The sequence below is a fragment of the Marmota flaviventris genome, chromosome 1 (genome assembly GCF_047511675.1).
Source record: "Marmota flaviventris isolate mMarFla1 chromosome 1, mMarFla1.hap1, whole genome shotgun sequence".
In the NCBI taxonomy this organism is placed as follows: Eukaryota; Metazoa; Chordata; class Mammalia; order Rodentia; family Sciuridae; genus Marmota; species Marmota flaviventris.
This window is the reverse complement of record NC_092498.1, coordinates 186522576-186540089: the sequence shown is the minus strand read 5'-3', so window position 1 is coordinate 186540089 and position 17514 is coordinate 186522576.

The following is a 17514-nucleotide window of genomic DNA, read 5'->3' as shown; positions in this document are numbered from 1 at the left end:
TGCCTGTGGGAGATTAAGTCACTCATTGAGAAGGGTGGGTAGAGATTGAAGAGGTGGAGATTTGGGGATCTGTCGGAAATTTTTTAATCTGTAGAATAAGTTGGTTAGAAATATGGTAGCTAATACTGGGGGTGCATCTGATGCTGATGCTCAGGAAAGGTCAACAACAACACCAGTCTGCACTGCTCCATGGCTTCCCCACCAGCACTGGGGTGCTCAGGGCCAGGTTCAGAGATGGTGCATTAGGAGACTCTTCCTGGTAGGGGGTTCTGGCAGCCCAAGGCTATGTAAAAACTGAGGACAAGAAACTTTAAAGTAGTGGCAAGAAAATTGTTTAAATTATGGTGACCAAGCAACAGAGTACTTCTGTTTGTTTCCTCTCAGCATATGGTTGGGTTTCCAATTCAAAGAAAAATCTGAAGAAAGACCAAAGCCTACACCTGCCAGGTTTTAATGAGGTTAAATAATGAATGAAGTCTTACTTTAACTTTATCTCTATTAAAATTTCACCATAAGAAAGAAACTCAAATCCATCTTTGGAGTTTTGCAATTCATTTCAGTCTTTCGGTTGCCTTCTGTGAACCCCGACACGTCTATGTGTCATGGGCCACATTAGGTGACTTTTCACCTGTCATCTGCAAGTATGATTCTACACACTCTCTCATTTCTCTCTAGTACACGCTTCTTCAATTTCCAGGGAGAATGCCAGTCATTTTACTCAAATCATCTCATTACCATTTGATAGACACAGAAATCAAATCTCTCACACACACAAAAATTAAGCAACGTGTCCAAGAATTAGTAAATGTCAGAATAAGACCATTACCCAAGGAGTATGTTATCTTCCTGAAACTAATTATTTCCAGATATAAAGAATAAAAAGGGACATTGTTATAGGTTCAAACTTACCTACTACAATGTTCAAAAATCCCATGCTAAGTAGAGTCTTCTTGGAAACAGAAAACCACTATTAAAATATGACAGTCATTTCGTAGAGTTTCTCACCATGTCGTACAAAGACTCCTTTAAGATCACCTGGATTAAAGTTCAGCCTGTCAAGCCAAGTTTCTCTCCTCCTCAGTTTCTCCACCACCCCCATCAAAATTCAGCTTCAGTAAGTTGAAGTAGGTTGATCACACTTGCAGTTTTAATAAGATTTCACTTAGTTCCTTCTACACATCAAGGTTAAGCTTTTCTTTTGCATGCTAACGTTTGAAAACCACTGACTTAGCAGGACTCAATAAATTCTTATTGAATTGACTTGAAAAATACTGCATTTGGGCACATCTCCTGGTGAAGATTAATCTATATTATTATGAAAACCACAGAACAAAATCTTGATAAATTGGCAGGCTAGAGATTAGTGTTTGAGAAGGATGCTTGAGTGTTTTTCTATGTGCAATGCTCAGGAAAATCAAGCTTTGACCTTATCCCACCAGCCATTTCTTTGAAAAGGTGAGATTTACCACTTGCATCTACCAGGAAACTGCCATTTGATAGGAAACTCCCTTTGAGGCAGAGGATGAAACAGCCTCTGCAAATGATTACAGATTGCTAGGATTCCATACTTATGGCAGATGCCAAGAATCGTGACCAAAAGCAGCATCCTAACCACAGGGGATTCCTCCCACCTGGGCTCATGTATATTTTCCAAAATGCATTATTATGTCTCCAGGGTAGCTACAAATGCTGAACTCTGAGACTGATACTGCTATAGCAAAAGTATCTCCCTGGCTGTGACTCAGGAGAAAGCTCCTTTTCTTCCCTAACCCCTGCTCCATGGAGCTACAAAAGTTTGTTGGGATTTCTTCTAGTTGCTCCTTGTTTTTAAAACATCTATGGTGCACTTAGAAAAATGGTTCACAATAGTATGGCAGTGTGAAAGGTACGTGTGATTTCTGTTTCTGGTGCAAAAGGATAAGGAAGCAAGAAGATACAAGAAAAGATGAAGGAGGAGATACAAACTAAAGCAATCCAGCAGGGTTAGGCTTTACTTTTAAGGAACCCATGTACAAATCTAGGCTCACTAGAGCCAACTGACCAGCTGTTGCATCCTCAACCACCAGTTTTGATGCAGTTGCCTAAAGAGCTTGACCCCCAATAATGAATAATTTAGATTGAGATTTGAATGCCCTGAGGGAATACACTCTTTGTATTAATTGGATATTGCCTCCTAATGATTGGCAGGGCATAAGAGTTCAATAGAAGCATTGATCCATAGACACCTTGTCAATCATACACATGACAGATGTGTGGTCCGAGGGACCTCTGGGAGGGGAAGTGGGGGGAGAAGCATCTTAAACATGCTATGGTCAGTAGTGTTTCATTGTTGTCTCTATGTTGATATAGCATACTAACTGAGAAAACCCTCAGATGCCAATCGCCTCATGAGTGAATTATCATCATTTTACGTGGAAGGACCCTTTTTCATTTGAGACTGCATTTTAGAAGAGTTTGTTATTCTTAATTTGGACTAGAATTCCCCTGACAGAGTATTAAATCTAGTCTCATTTAACCAAAATTCATTGATTACTTACTATGACCAGTCACTTTAGGATCATCTGGAAGACCTGTTAAAAAACCACAGAATGCTGGAATCCATTTCTAGAATTTCTGATTCATCAGCTCTGGGATGGGATCCAGCAATAATATTTTTTAATAAGCTTCCAGGGAATGCTGATCTTGCTGGTCTAGAAGCTGTATGACCTCTGTCATAGACAGTTAAAATATAGGCCTTACTTTATGTTTAAAAGAAGATGCAGTTAATCTGAATACATGATTCTTTGTCAGTTGCAAGTAATTAATAATTAGTAGTCAAATGAATAGTTGAATAAATAAAAACTAGGATGGATCCAGTGTGTGAGGATGGGAAGGGAGAATTTATTCTGGATACAGATTTGGGCCCTTTGCAGAAGCATCAAGGATGGATCTAGTTGCATGACTTTCGAAGGTCAAATAGGATTGGTACAAATGGCTGATGGGAAATTTCCAAAAATAGAGATCAATGTGCAAAAGCACAGAGTAGGGAGTAGGGGGTATCCATGAAACCATGGGAGTGAGGATTCAGAAGACACTGGACTCAGCACCTGTCCTTTAGAGGCAGGGTTCTCAGAGGTCCTGCCATGATGTGAAACCCAATTGCTACAGTAGCAACAATGTCACTAATATTGTTAGAACTCTGAACTTCAGGTTTCTTTTACTTTTTTGCTTCATTTATCATTGCTGTTGTTGTTGGCTTATCCTCTTGCTCTCTTTCATTCTACCTCTACCTTAACCCTGTTTCCTGGATCCTCTCCCAAATAAACTCCCTGAATCTACATGCTGGTCTCAAGAACCCAAACTGAGATGTGTCCTCACAGTCAATGCCCAGCACAGTTGTAGGTATGCTTGCCTTGCCTGCTTGTCTGAGAAAGCAGGCTACATTTCAAGAGCAATGGCATTCAGCCACCTTGGACTTTCAAGTAGCAGATCTGCATTAGTCAGTTTCCCTTGAGACTACAAAGGCATTTACAGCATTGAAGACAAAACAGATTGCTTTCAATTTGAGTGATGAATTTACTGACTTAAAAGTGACTCCTGATTTTTGTGACCTTGATCTTGTAATTTTAAATGAGAGTTACCCAGGGGGATGATCTAGAAGCTCTAGACAGCTATCTCTCAATGATATCCAAATTGTCTTGTGGTATTAGAAAGTGAAATATAACAATATCAGTCTCACACTTAAGTTTCCCCGATTAACCTGGGAGATAAGGACACTTTTCCAATGGCAATGAAGCTCCAGGGACAGGAAGTCAAATGGGTTCTCAGCTGGGGGCTTTTAGGAAAGGCTCTCATAGTTTTATCTAGGACCCACTCCAAGCTGATTCAAACTGGAAACCTGATTTTGCAAACTCTATTTGGGTTTTCTCACGAATGCACAGACATTTAGCAGCGGGCAGATTTCATAACCCCCGTTCAAGAGGATGATAGCTGAGGCTTTTAGTAGGAGGCAAAATGAATGGTCACTGGCATGAATATTTCATCATTCACTCCCCAGGCACCAGGAGATCAGCGTATACAAATTACTCTGATGCCGTGCCAAGAGGGGGCTGCCCAGAGCTTTCAAGGTAGGAGGTTCCAGAAAAGCACTTGAAATTCCAACCACCACATGATATGACTTAAAGACAGCAGGAAACCTTGATAGGCATTTGAGGGGCTTAAAAAGCACTCTGAACTTCAGGTTTCTTCACTTTTTGCTAAAATCACTGAAGATGCTGATTGTGGGACCACTTTACACGCCTTTTCAACCTACCTTCTGATCTGAATGAATTATCTCAGTGAGGGCCTATGTTCCTCCCTGTCTTGTTAATATTCTCAGAACTTTCCCCACCCACACATAAATGAAAGAATCTCTTAATTTATGGGTTGGTAGGAATAGAAGACAAGAAATCACAAAGTGAGGGGATGACAACTAAAATGGGTAGAAAACAAGATATGTGGGGAAGGTCACAAAACATCTTCCCTCATCCTAAATAAGAGCTCAAGTCTCTCAAAATAACACCTAATATTTGTAGAGAGCACTATATTTTACAACACAGCTTTCACATATCATAGCCACTGTTTCTAATAACTCTACATTAAAAGTAGACAGAACAGATGTCTTCATCCTATTTGAAAGATACAGAAACTGAGTTTCTTGCTCAAAGTCCTAAAGCTCATTATTGACCTGAAATCAAAATCCAGAACTTCTGACACAGTTAGTGATGTGGGGCCAAAATCCAGGATTTCGGAATCACAGCTTAGAGCTTTCTCTTCTAAGCTCCTTTCCCAAGCCAGAAGACAGATGGACATTCACATGGATGGTTTCTTAGCAAAAGGTCCTTATTTATGGGTGAAAATCAAGAAGTGCCTCCTAGGATGTTGTGTAGACCACTGCATGTTTATCTGTTCTCTGAGAAACAGCTCTTGGGTCAGACTGAATCTGGGATACTCCATTTATTAGTTGTATGATTTTTATAATTAGTCAACTTCAAACTGAGACTATATCAAACTCAAAGTGTTCCACACAGAAAAGAAAACAATCAACAAAATGGAAAGGTGCTAATGGCTTAGAAGGAAATTAAAATTGAGCAAAGGACCTGAATATTTTTACAAAAAAGACATTAAAATAACCAACAGATACCAGAAACAATGTTCAACATTACTAATCATTAGGTCAATGTAAATTAAAACCATAATATCATATCATCTGACCCCTGTTAGGACTGCTATTCTCAAAAGACAAGTGATAACAAGTGTTGTCAAGGATGTAAAGGAAAGAGAGCCCTTGTACACTGCTAGTTGGAATGTTCTTTGGTATAGACATTCTGGGTAAGAGTATGGAGTTGCCTCAAACATTAAAAACAGAACTATCATATGAATTAGAAATCCCTCTGGTAAGCATATTCTTAAAGGAAAGAAAATTAGCAACTCATAAAGACATCTGCATGCCCAGGTTCTTTGTGATATGATTCACAATGGCCAAGATATGGAATCAGCCTAAGTGTTGTTCATCAATAGGTGAAGGGACAAGGAAATTATGGTGTAAATATACATTCTCTCTTACACACACACATAATGAGTTATTATTTAGGCTTAAAAAAGGAGATACTGCTATTTATGCCAACATGGATGAACCTGAAGGACATAATACTAAGTAAAATAAGCCAAATGCAGAAATAAAAATGTTATCTCACTTATATATGAAATCTGAAAAAAAAATTAAGTTGAATACATAGAAATGTAGAGTTGCCAGGTGCAGAGGAGAAGAAATTGGGAGATGTAAGTCAAAGGGTAAAACTTGTAGCAATGTAGGATAAATAAATGTAGAAATTTAAAATATAGTATGAGGACTATACTTAATAATGTGTAACTAAAACTTTTCTTAGAGTTGAGGTGCTCTTACCACAACAATAACCAACTATGAGAGGTGATGGATATGTTAATTTATGTGACCATAACAATCATTTCACTAAGTATATGTACATCAAAGCATCCTGTTGTTCATCTTAAATATATGCAATAGTAAATAAATGGTTCTCCCAAGAATGTAAATTCTTTTCTGGTTAAGAGAGAAGAATTAAATTAAAATGCAAGTAAATCATCTTAAGACAGAATTTAGAATTTAGTTTGTGTGCATAGAAGTTAATTGCTATGTTGCTGATAATAATGGTGATGCTGATTGCTATCATAAATGCTAAAATGGGGCCAGCAAGCCCAAGAGAGCCTTTTAACCAAGCAAACTGGACTTTGGCAACATGCAATTCCTTTTTAGGTGTCCTTCTACACAAACACATTTATTTTGGACATTTGTATGATTCAGTGTTAACCAAAGTCATTGAAAGGACCACATAGGTAGATTTATGCTATTAATAAAACATTTCTTCATTTCAGTGTCAGTTTTGTGGATATTAGGTATATTATTAAATATAAATACATAAATAAAAGGTATATGTGTTTTTTAATACCATAGTGGATAATCATTTAAGAATTTTAATTAATCCAATGTCCAAGTCCAAAGTGTTAGAATCAACATATTAGGATCAAAAAGCACAAAATCAGTTCAAAATAATTTAAAGAATACATTATATATAAGTACATGTGGAATAGTATACATTTAGAGAGAATATTAGTATTTTGTAGACTGAACTATTCTAAAAAACCCTTAAAGTTTATTTCCTGAGTACATCTCTGTTCATATCAGTGGTTACATCCTGATGACTATTTGCATCCACCTAAGTGATGTTTAACAGGGAAAGTACTTGCACAGAGTCAGCGGGGCTCAAACATGGCTAAAAATTTGGCCCTCTAGTAAAAATAATTATAAGAATTCAGAGACACAAAATTCTCACTTCTAAAATTCCAGGACGCCATATTTAATCTGCAGGCATGGCATACTTTTAGCTCAGGTCCTTTTAAATTTAGAAACTTAATAATTTAGATCCAACCTAATGCAGTTACAGAAACAGAAACCTGTGAGTTAATATTTGTTAAGTGCTTAGAAGTGTGTCTGGCAAGTAGTAAGTAATGTATGCATGTCTATAAATAAATCTCTTTGGAAATTATGTCTGCCTTTCCAACAAACTGGTATTTGATTTTTTTTTTAAATTCTATGGTTTATCTGCCATGAGAACAATATGCCAAAGGAAAATGAGGACAACCTCTATCCTGCACTTGGTGGAACAAGTTAGCAATATTTTGTATGGTCTACTGTATTTCCAAGTCCATCATGTCATATCAGTGTCAAGGTTTAACTTTACTATAAAGTTCTAGGAAATCCAGCACATTTGGACCCTTGCACCTTTCAGATCACAAAACATTTCCATCTGAAGCCTTGGCTCAGTTAACCATTTCAATGATTGTTTTTTTAACAAATATTTTTAGCTATTTTGTACATTGATCTAAGTTAAATATTCATATCCATCTCATACCTTCTGCATTATGTAGCAGAAATATTATTTGAGGTAGGACTAACCCTGCCCAAGCCCCCCAAATGTATTCCAATTGGTTAAAAAAAAAGAAAAAGAAAATCCATACCTCTTGCCAGAGTGATTAAGTTGGGAGCACTACATCTTGAGAGAGGATAAATACTTTTCTATGCTATGCTATGCTCTTTCCACTTCTAATATAAACACAGAAGTACATACCCTGATTTGTGGTCATGAGGAAACCAGCATGGAGATGAACCCAATACAATAAGTAGGCAAAACAGAGGAAATTGCAGAGAAATAGATTCAGGACCTCAGTTTATGCCCAAAAGCTACTCCACCCCTTGATTTTCAGTTAATGAACCATAAATCTAATTTACTAATTAAACTAAATCATTTTAGCATTCAAATTTTGATAACAGAAATGTAGAATTGGCTGATTTGTGATTAAAAATGATAATCTTTTTTAGATTATTTTAATAGCCAATAAATCATAAACAATCAAAGATATAAAGCATAAGAGAAATACTATCCATTTCTTGAGATTTCTTTTATTATTTCATTCAATGATTCTGACTTGCCAAAATGAAAAGAGAGAATGTAGTAGCTATTCACCCCTCCTTTTACATCAGCAAATCTTTCACACACTTCTGTTTTCCCACTGAAAGGAAATGCAAATTCCTTTTTATCAGAGGCTAGGTTCCATTAATTTATGTATACTAGTTAAATATTTTAAAAGTTCATCCTAATACAAATTTGGCAACATTCCCACATCAGAGATAAACTGAGCTGAATAGAGCTGATTTCTACCTCTGCCTCAGAGCAACTATCTCACTGATAAGGATACACTGAAATTGAAAAAGGTAAGTAACTTGCATAAAGCTACCCTGATATTGGTAGAACAATGATAAAGATCTAAAACTCTGGCTTCCTTATCTAGTGCTCTCTTGAGTGTACCATATAAATAGATTAGTAAAATACTGTATCAGAGAGCTATTGCTGTGTAACAAATGACTCCAAAATTCAGTGTGTTAAAACAATCATTTACTATCTTATATCTGGGTTGGCTGGGATGGTTCTGCTTCAGGCTATACATCTGGGGGGGGGGCTACTACCTTTGTCTAATCTTCCTAGGATCATAGGTTCAGCAGAGAAATTTCTTCCTGTAGAGATGTCAGAAGTGCAAAAATGATCCAAGTGCATCTCCTTGTGCTATATAGACTAACTTCCCATTGGCCAAGGCAAGTCACAATGCCAAGTCCAAAGTCAAAGGAAAGAGATAATAAAGTTACTAGCAAAGGGCAAAAATCTAGGGACAACAATTCATCTTGCTACAAATACAAACAGACTGAAGAACATTAAGAAAAAAAATTTCATACAGTAAAGTCAACAAAACACAAGGGAGGATTGCTATGAAGAGAAGAGCATCAGGGCGTTACAGTTATGCAAAGTCCAGGGTAATGAATGGAGAGCAAAAGCCTCATCTGAATCAAGTTCATTTATTTAGCTTAAGATGAGGATTAATGCTATAAATTTCTCATTAAATATTAAATCATCTCTCTCATCTAAGCAAATTACCCTAGATATTACTAATGCCAATGAAACTACATCTGGGCTCTAAATTTGAAAGATGTAGATTTGAGGACTAACTGGTGGTGTATAAATAGAAAGCTTTACCAAGGACAGATAAGCAAAACATTTCTTTTTCCAATCCTGAAAGTCAGATTGCAAATGAATTTTCAGGATTTGACAGGATCACTGAATTTACTTTGAGCCAGAAATTAAACGATACTTTTTTTGCCCAGGTTTTCAAAATGCCAGCCATTTATAATTCTCTCCTCCTCTATGTATGCTCAGGCAGCAAAAGATTTTCCAGAGGACTATTCAAAGAACAAATGACCAGATCCCAGACAACTCTAATAGGGGATGCAAAGTAGGGTTAAAGAAGTCAGGAATGTACATTAAGTCCATATGACATGTTAAGCCCTGTCAATGTGGAAGCGGCATGAAAAACAACCACTGGGGTCATAGCAGGATATTCTGAAGTGGCACCTGTGGACACATGATTAATCAAAAACCAAACTTGGAGTCTATGTAAAAGGAAACAACTATCTGATTACCATCAGTCTTCCCACCATGATGGACAAGTAGAGTGCAAATTATATAAATTCTAGATTCAAGTCTGGATACTATTATAGGAACAAGTCCTAACCGTCACTACTTCACTAGCTGTTATATTTTTGCAAATCACTTTGAGTAAACTCTGTAACCTTCAGTCTCTTCAGATGCCAAATGGAAACAGTAGCACCTATTCCCCTAGTATTGTTGAGACAAATAAATAGAGATAGTGTAAGTGGAGCAGCTAGAATGATGTTTAAAAAGTGACGAAGTTTCATAAAGAGTAGCTAAGATAACATGAGCTATTGTAAGTTTTTACTACACTAGGGGCAGAAAAATTACCAAATTACCTTTTCTTTTCCATTCAGTATGATAATCTAGGGTGCTGCACCAATAGGTATCAACTATTTGAATAATAAATAATGATTTTTTTAAGAATACACCAAAACCAGTTTCAATATACAAATTGGGTAGTTTTAATATGGATCATTGAAAATAAAGATTCCCAAATATCAAATTGCGTCACATTGAAGATACTGCATTTAAAAGTTTTTTCTGGGTTATTCTGAGGCAGATGATCTACATTTTGAGAAAAAAATAAAACAGTATAAACCATGCTCTTGTTTGTTTAAAAGTCAGAAAAAAATGTTTTAAAATACTTTAACGGATCCTCACTGAGAGCTCTGTGGATAGGCATTTCTAAAGAGATTAACAACAGCATTATAAATAAAAGTGGATTAGTTCAGGATACACTATTTGTAAGAGAGGAAATTTCCCCTCCTACACTCAGTTCTTTATAGAATTTGGGACATATCATTCCTCTTTTTGATGTTTCATAATGCAATGAAATAAATGAGGATAATCTTGAGGTAGTAAAATACTTCTGAAAGGTTCTTCTTGGAAAATGATAACAAAAAATAAAGTTTTCAGGCTGGATTTAAAGTCCTAGAAAACAATCTTATGAAAAGGAAAACATTCTTGGACCTGGGAGTGACCCAGTGATGTCATCCAGTGTTCTTATGTGGAACTAAAGTTGCTCAGAGATAGACCATTGTGCCATAGACCACCCATCTTATTCAAAATCACAGTCTGCAAAGTTGTTTTTTTTTTTCTTTCTGTTAACTCAGTGCTTGTCAGCCCAGGGTCTCAGGCATGTGAATGAGGAAAAATACAGGTTTCCTAATTACTTTCAGTAATTTAAAGATCTAAAGGGAATTTGCTCATAATCTAGCTATAAAAGGCAAATTTTTAACTTTAACTTTCTTTGTCATTACCTGAAATTGTATAAATTCGGTGTGGAAAAATGCTGATGCTCTCAGGCTGCTCAAAAGATCCACAAGATTTCGGAAAAGATTCAAGGAATGGCTACACTATAAGAAATCACCTCATTGCAAGGTTTTATGGGATATAATCTGTGGACCTGACTCTGACACGAAACCGTTAAGAAGGTACCCCAGAACCTGCTCATTCATACCAAAATGTAGAGAAATTACTCAAATAAAGTTACCCAAAGCAACAAATGGCATTTACTGCCCATTGTAACTTAACTTGCTCATGTATTTGCATCATTACTGAAGGAATGATCTGTGTATTTTTATCATATTATAATAAAATTGGATCATTGATTTAAGTCTCAATGCATGTTTAAATGAAAAATTAGTAACAATTGGTTTTAATAATGAGATGTAACTATTAATTAATGAATCAGTCTACTAAAAAAACATCTCTCAAAATACAAATCTTTGTTGACATTGAGAAGAAAAAAAAATTCCTGAAATTACTATCTCAAACTACCTCTTACTGCAAATCACAATTTAGGTCCCTGAATGACAATTTTTAAATCCCCAAAGTGAACAGATTTCTAAAAAAGAATAGCTACAAAACATTGACTGTTTTTTACAGAAGTGAACTCCACATTCGGAATGAATAGAACATTTTTTTTTTCCCATTGGAAATCCCAAATTTTGAAACACACTGCTTCACAACATAAGATAAATATACCCAGCTAATCTGGCTGTATGGAGCATATAAATTCATCATGAAAAAAAAATCATTATGGGAATTCCATATATTTATGGCCTCACCCATTATAGTTAACAACTTGGTTAGTTCGTTAGATCCACACCCAAAATATTACTCCTACTTACTTTTTTGCCAGACATTCATCTTTCATTCCAGTTAAAAGCTTCAGGAATCTTCAGTGGAAAGCCATTTGGCCTTATTTGATCTTGCTTTCTCACAGTATTCATAACGAAGCACTAGGGAAGAGACTGTGCTGTTCAAAAGAAAAATGTGGTGGTTTCATTAAATATGAACTGCATAGGAATCCTGTTAGCTAAACAACTTCAAAAACAAAAAGAAACCAACTTATCAATTATAAGAATATTAAAAACTACACACACCATGGAAAATGAGAGTTGTTATCAGCATATTAACCATGTGGGGGTGCTACCCAGTAAACTTGCTCAAATTCCACTGTAGTCATCTGAACAACAACAACAAAAAGAATATATATTTGTTTAGCTGCAACTGGATACAAATTTTGTATATTTTTATATTTTCTGATTTCAAATATATTTTTAGCCTTTTCCATTTTTAAATCTCAATTTCTGATAGCTCAAGTCAGATTTCCTTCCTCTAAAGTCCCAAATTTCAAGAATATCCAACAATAAGAAATCAAAAAATGCCCCAAAGTATTCTCCTAAAATGAATCATTCCTTAAGTTTTAAATTTTGCAAAGGAAGAGAGCTGACAAATTTTATAGATACCTAACGTATTTGGCCCAATATGCTCAGGACTTTAGATAAAATATTTCAATATTTGTAGACATGGCATATACCCAGTTTCAATAAAAAAAAAAGTTCAGAGGGATAGCATAGCCCAAGGGCCACAGCTAATGGATGGCCACACTGAAAGAGCTCCTACACAACAAATTTAAATTTATTACTCTCTGTTACTTGGATGCAGACTTGTACTCAATACACATATTCAATATATTAGAGTTACTAAGTAACAAATAACAAAATCCTAAACTGAACTAGTTTAAACAAAATAAGAAAATTTGTTATCCCAATAAACAAAGTCTAAGAGGAAAGAATTGAGACTGGCTTTGAGAGTGACTAGAATCATTGACTTGGAAGAGGTCACCTGTCTTCCTTCTCTCTACACTGATTCCCTACATGGTAAAGGGCATGGTCCCAGAGTATCATTCTAATATTATAGTCTTGTGGTCTAAGACCCCCCCACAATCAACCTGCTTCAGTAAAGAATTCTTTCAGGCAGGATTTCTCAACAGCATTGTAATTGACATTTTAAATTGGATAATTCTTTGCTGTGAGGTCTGTCCTGGACATTAGAGGATGTTTAGAAGACTTGCTAACCTCTACCCACCAATGCCAATAGTACCCCCTTATTCTAAAAATCACAAATGCTTGTGGGTATTGCCAAATGTCTCCCAATTCGTGGAGGAAAAGGCTCCTCCAGTTAAGAAGCACTGCTTTAGAGAGAACTCTGACTAGCCTTTGATTCAAGCATCCACCCTTCCACAATCCTGGTGGTCAAAAACATGGATCTTGTAAGAAGATACAAACTTGAATTCAGACTACATGGCTAGAGTGGGGCAGTGGGGAGGGAGGAAGGAAAGAAAATTCATTGAAAGGGGAAAGGCACAGAACAGACATGGTAACTAGGGAAGTCCAGACTGAGCACTCCCACAATTCATGTCGAAACCATACAAATTATAGCAGGGAAGCCAGACAAAGAAGCTTTTTATCTGACTCTCATGAAGTCTCATGAATTATTTGTGGCCAATGCTCACCTCTTCCATTGCATTGAATATGATTTCTACATTCCAATTGCTTTTTCCCAAAACTCGATATTTCAAGTAAATTTTTATTGACATAAAATACTTGCACATATTTATGGAGGAGGGTGTGATAATTCAATACGTGAATACAATGTATAATGATCAAATCAATGTAACTGGCATTTTCCTCTCCTTCAACATTTACTATTTCTTTGTGTTGAGAACTTTCAAACTCTTTTCTTCTAGTCTTTAATAAAATATACAGTGTATTGTTGTAAGCTATAGTTACCCTAACAAGCACACTTTTAAGTTGTGCAGGAAGTCCATTTATTTAATGTATAAAATAAAAAAAAATAGCATTCATTGGGCACCTATTAACTTCCAGCACCTGAGCATCTATCATTTATCTTAGTCCTCATGGTAGTCCCATGAAATAACTCTGTTGTTATCCCTCCTAAGTGACTTGCCAAGGTGATCAAGGTAGGATTTCAAAAATTTCTGTCTGATACTGTAACTGATGCTCTTGTCCACAAGAATGCTACCAGGGGTTTTGCAAGATGCAACACTAAAGAACCAGAAAATAAATAATATAAGTAAACATGGTTCTTCTTTTCCCTTTTCTCCAGTTTTATTTCCCTCCCACCTACACTCCACTCCTCATTCCTACACACACACACACACACACACACACACACACACCCTTCCTTAGATATAAAGAAAAAAAATCACTGAGACATTTTTCAAAGGCAAATTGCTAATAAGTAGAAACAATCAATTAACTCAAAAACTAAACACTGCAAAGGGTAGGCGAGGGTTAATCAGCTTTCATTCCCATTCAATTATGGCCCATTTTAGTTGATGTTTCTGAAGCAGAAGGGCAAAGGGTGGGCTAGATAATTGCTCTGAAATATATTGCCCAGGGGATCAGCATTATGACATGCAGAATTATTTTATAGAAAATTAGAAAAAGTAATTGCAAACCCTAAGTGTTTCACAGCATTATAAAGTAATCCCAACAAAATCATCCCTAGGAAAGCTCATCAACCCCATGAGCCCAGGAAGGTTTGAACCTGAGGACAGCTTCCACAGAGGATCTTTGTTCTTTGGATAGGAAGCCCTGAGAAGAAATTAGAGTTGATGGAGACTCCACTAATGCCATCAGTTCCAATTCGATTTGGGGGGTTTTGAATTGGATTCATTTAAATTAGTCATCTCTTTGATCTCGGTTTCCTCAACTTCTAAAATTTGTGGATTAGGTTTTATGCTCACTAGAATCTAATTTATCTTACAGCCTATGTTGAGAGACTGCTGTGTTGATGCCAAAGGACATCTCTTGATCCTGCTTAGCTTAATCTGAATGGACGTTAGTGCTTCTCTTGGCAACCCCAATTCAGTCTGGTCAGAAGAAATTCCATATGTGATTTTGTAATATATCTGCAAAGAAGAGGATCTGGACCAGCAGAACCCGTACTTCATGGCTTATAATTCCCTGCCTTGATATTTAACATGGTTCTCCAAGAGACCTGCTGCAGGGTTCTATCTTAATTTCCTTATTGCACTACCTTCTTTTATCCTTCAGCCTGGACATAGAAATCGTCTTGGGTCATATTTTACAGCTCATCATCTTGTGACTTTTGCCAGCTCTCTGCTTCTATCAGTTTCTTCCTCTTCTTCCATCAGCCCCTAAGCTTATCTGTAATGAAGTTGTGTTGAGGGCCAGTCGGGATGACGCATGGCATTTTTGCCAGAAGTAGTGGTTGAGAGGTGATGCTAGCGAGCCCTTAAGATGATGACTTTTGAGTTCTGGCGGAGTTCCCATTGAGTTCCCCTTCAGCTCTCGTGGGGATTCCCGGAGAGTTCCCATTGGTTGGGGAAGTGCCGGAGGAGGGATATTTCCGGTTGTGGGTTCCTGGAGGAGCCGCGTGGCATTGGGGGAGTTCCCAGGAGAGTGTGTGGAGTGTGCTGGTGAATTTCAGAAATAAAGTTTGTTCCTGCTTCAGTGGCTCCTGATTTGTGCCCAGCCAGACTGGGGCAAAGTTGGGATTCCCATCCCCCAAAACAATGTTTTCTAACATTAATTATTTTCAGTTTGTTTTTCAGTTCCTGAAGCGGACAAATTCAAGGCAAAGCACAGAGCCCTTACATGACACGTCTTAGTGTGTCCCATAATTCTGTACCTACCATAGCCCCAGTAGCCCAAATCATACCTAAGGTCCTTCCAGTGATAACATTCTATGGTGTCATGATACTACAGCCATGATAGTGAACATATACATACAGCAAAAGAGACTTGCTGAGCAGTAAAGGGCTAGATCATATGCGGAACTTCTAAAACAGTCCTTTAAGAGGGGCAAATTGGTTTCAGATTTTCCACATGTAAACAACTACTTGATACCATTGTCAGCAATCAAAAGACAGACATGAAGCTCCATTCCCCCAGAAGGTACAATAAAATGCAATTTTTCTTTGGCATGTAGGCTAATCACAGAATGAGGGGAAATGCCTAGGATCCTGAGCAATTTCTCTATTCCCTGAAAATGAGTGAGAGCCCATCTACACTTTCTTTGTGATGTATTAATCACCATGACTAACACTTTACCAAACCTTCTTTTATTCTTTTGGATTGGAGGGGTGTATGGCAATGGGGTAAGATGCTTTTGAAAAAATCCATCAGAACAAATATGTCCAGATTAATGGACTTTCACAAAGAGCAGGCCCTTCTCCTAACAATACCACACACACCCAAACTCCTCTTAGACTATCCCTTGGGAAATACTTTTTTCTTTTTGTTTTATTTTGTTTTGTTTTTTATAACATTGGGAATTGAACCCAAGATCCCATACAAAACACCAACGTATATCCCAGCCCTAGGGAAACACTTTCAAATGACAGTTTATTAACTATATTTACAAAAAAATATCTATTATTTTCTATTGTAGCATACATTTGGAAAAAATAAAAGTGCCAAGCTGATTACCCAGCTTAATGTGCCATTTATATTTGCAAGGTTTACCATGAAATACTGGAATGTTTCCAAAAATGAAAATGACCCATAAAGTCTTACTACTATGGAAAATATTTACACACTGTGCAAGATCTTAGGAGAAAATTGTAAAAGAGACTTCAAAGCTTATTTCCTTGGTGACAATGTCAATTGCAGGAAGTTAGTAGTTTCTCAAGATAAATATATTGAAGGCTTTGCTACTCATTAGGAAGTATACGTTCTGGCCTGTGTGTTATGTGTTTATTTTCAATTTAGGCACCTCTCATATTATTTATTCATCTTTATAACATTTTTGTTTCAGAAAGAATTTAAAACAGTACATAAAGGAAACAAAGAATGAAAATTAAAATTGAAGAAAAAAAATAAGTGAAAAGAAAAACACATTAAGGGACATAATCAGAGAACAGAAATGAGGTTTAAATTGCACATGATAGTGTGAACTTGTGACCCACAATGTGGCTGGCAGCCAATGGGAAAAGGAAAACCGAGTCAGCTACACAATTCACAATGTTCATAAGAAAGGAAGCAAATCAACGGCTCAGGAAGAATTATGTCATTTACAGGGTTTACTTTTTTTTCCCATTAACTCATAGGCAGTGCCAGTGGAGCTTTTCTTCAGAAAATGGTTTGGGATCATCCTATGTCACAGGTGAATAAATGAATGAGGCCCCAAATTCTGATCCATGTGGATTATTCTATGGAATATGGATGCACTACCCCTTGCTTTAAAAATTTTGAGGCATGTGAAACTAGACATTTGCCTTAATCAAAATAAGATTTCGATAAAGAATGCCTAATCTGAATTATGCTAATTCCACCAAGAAAATAAAGTGTTTTCAAATGCCTAATGTTATTTGATTAGGTTATTGTCATATAACATTAGTTAAGTAATATAAATCATCAAAATTTAAAGACTGTCACCCTAAAATATCTTTAACATAGAATGGGGTTTTTTATTTTATTTTTTATTTTTTTTAGTAAGCTTTCTCATTGCTTTGATCAAAAGACATGACAAGAACAACACAGAGAAGGAAAAGCTTATTTTGGCTCATGCTTTCAGAGGTGCAGTCTAAGGTCAGTTGACTCCATTGCTCTGGGCCCAAGATGAGGCAGAACCTTATGGTGGAAGAACATTGGCAGTG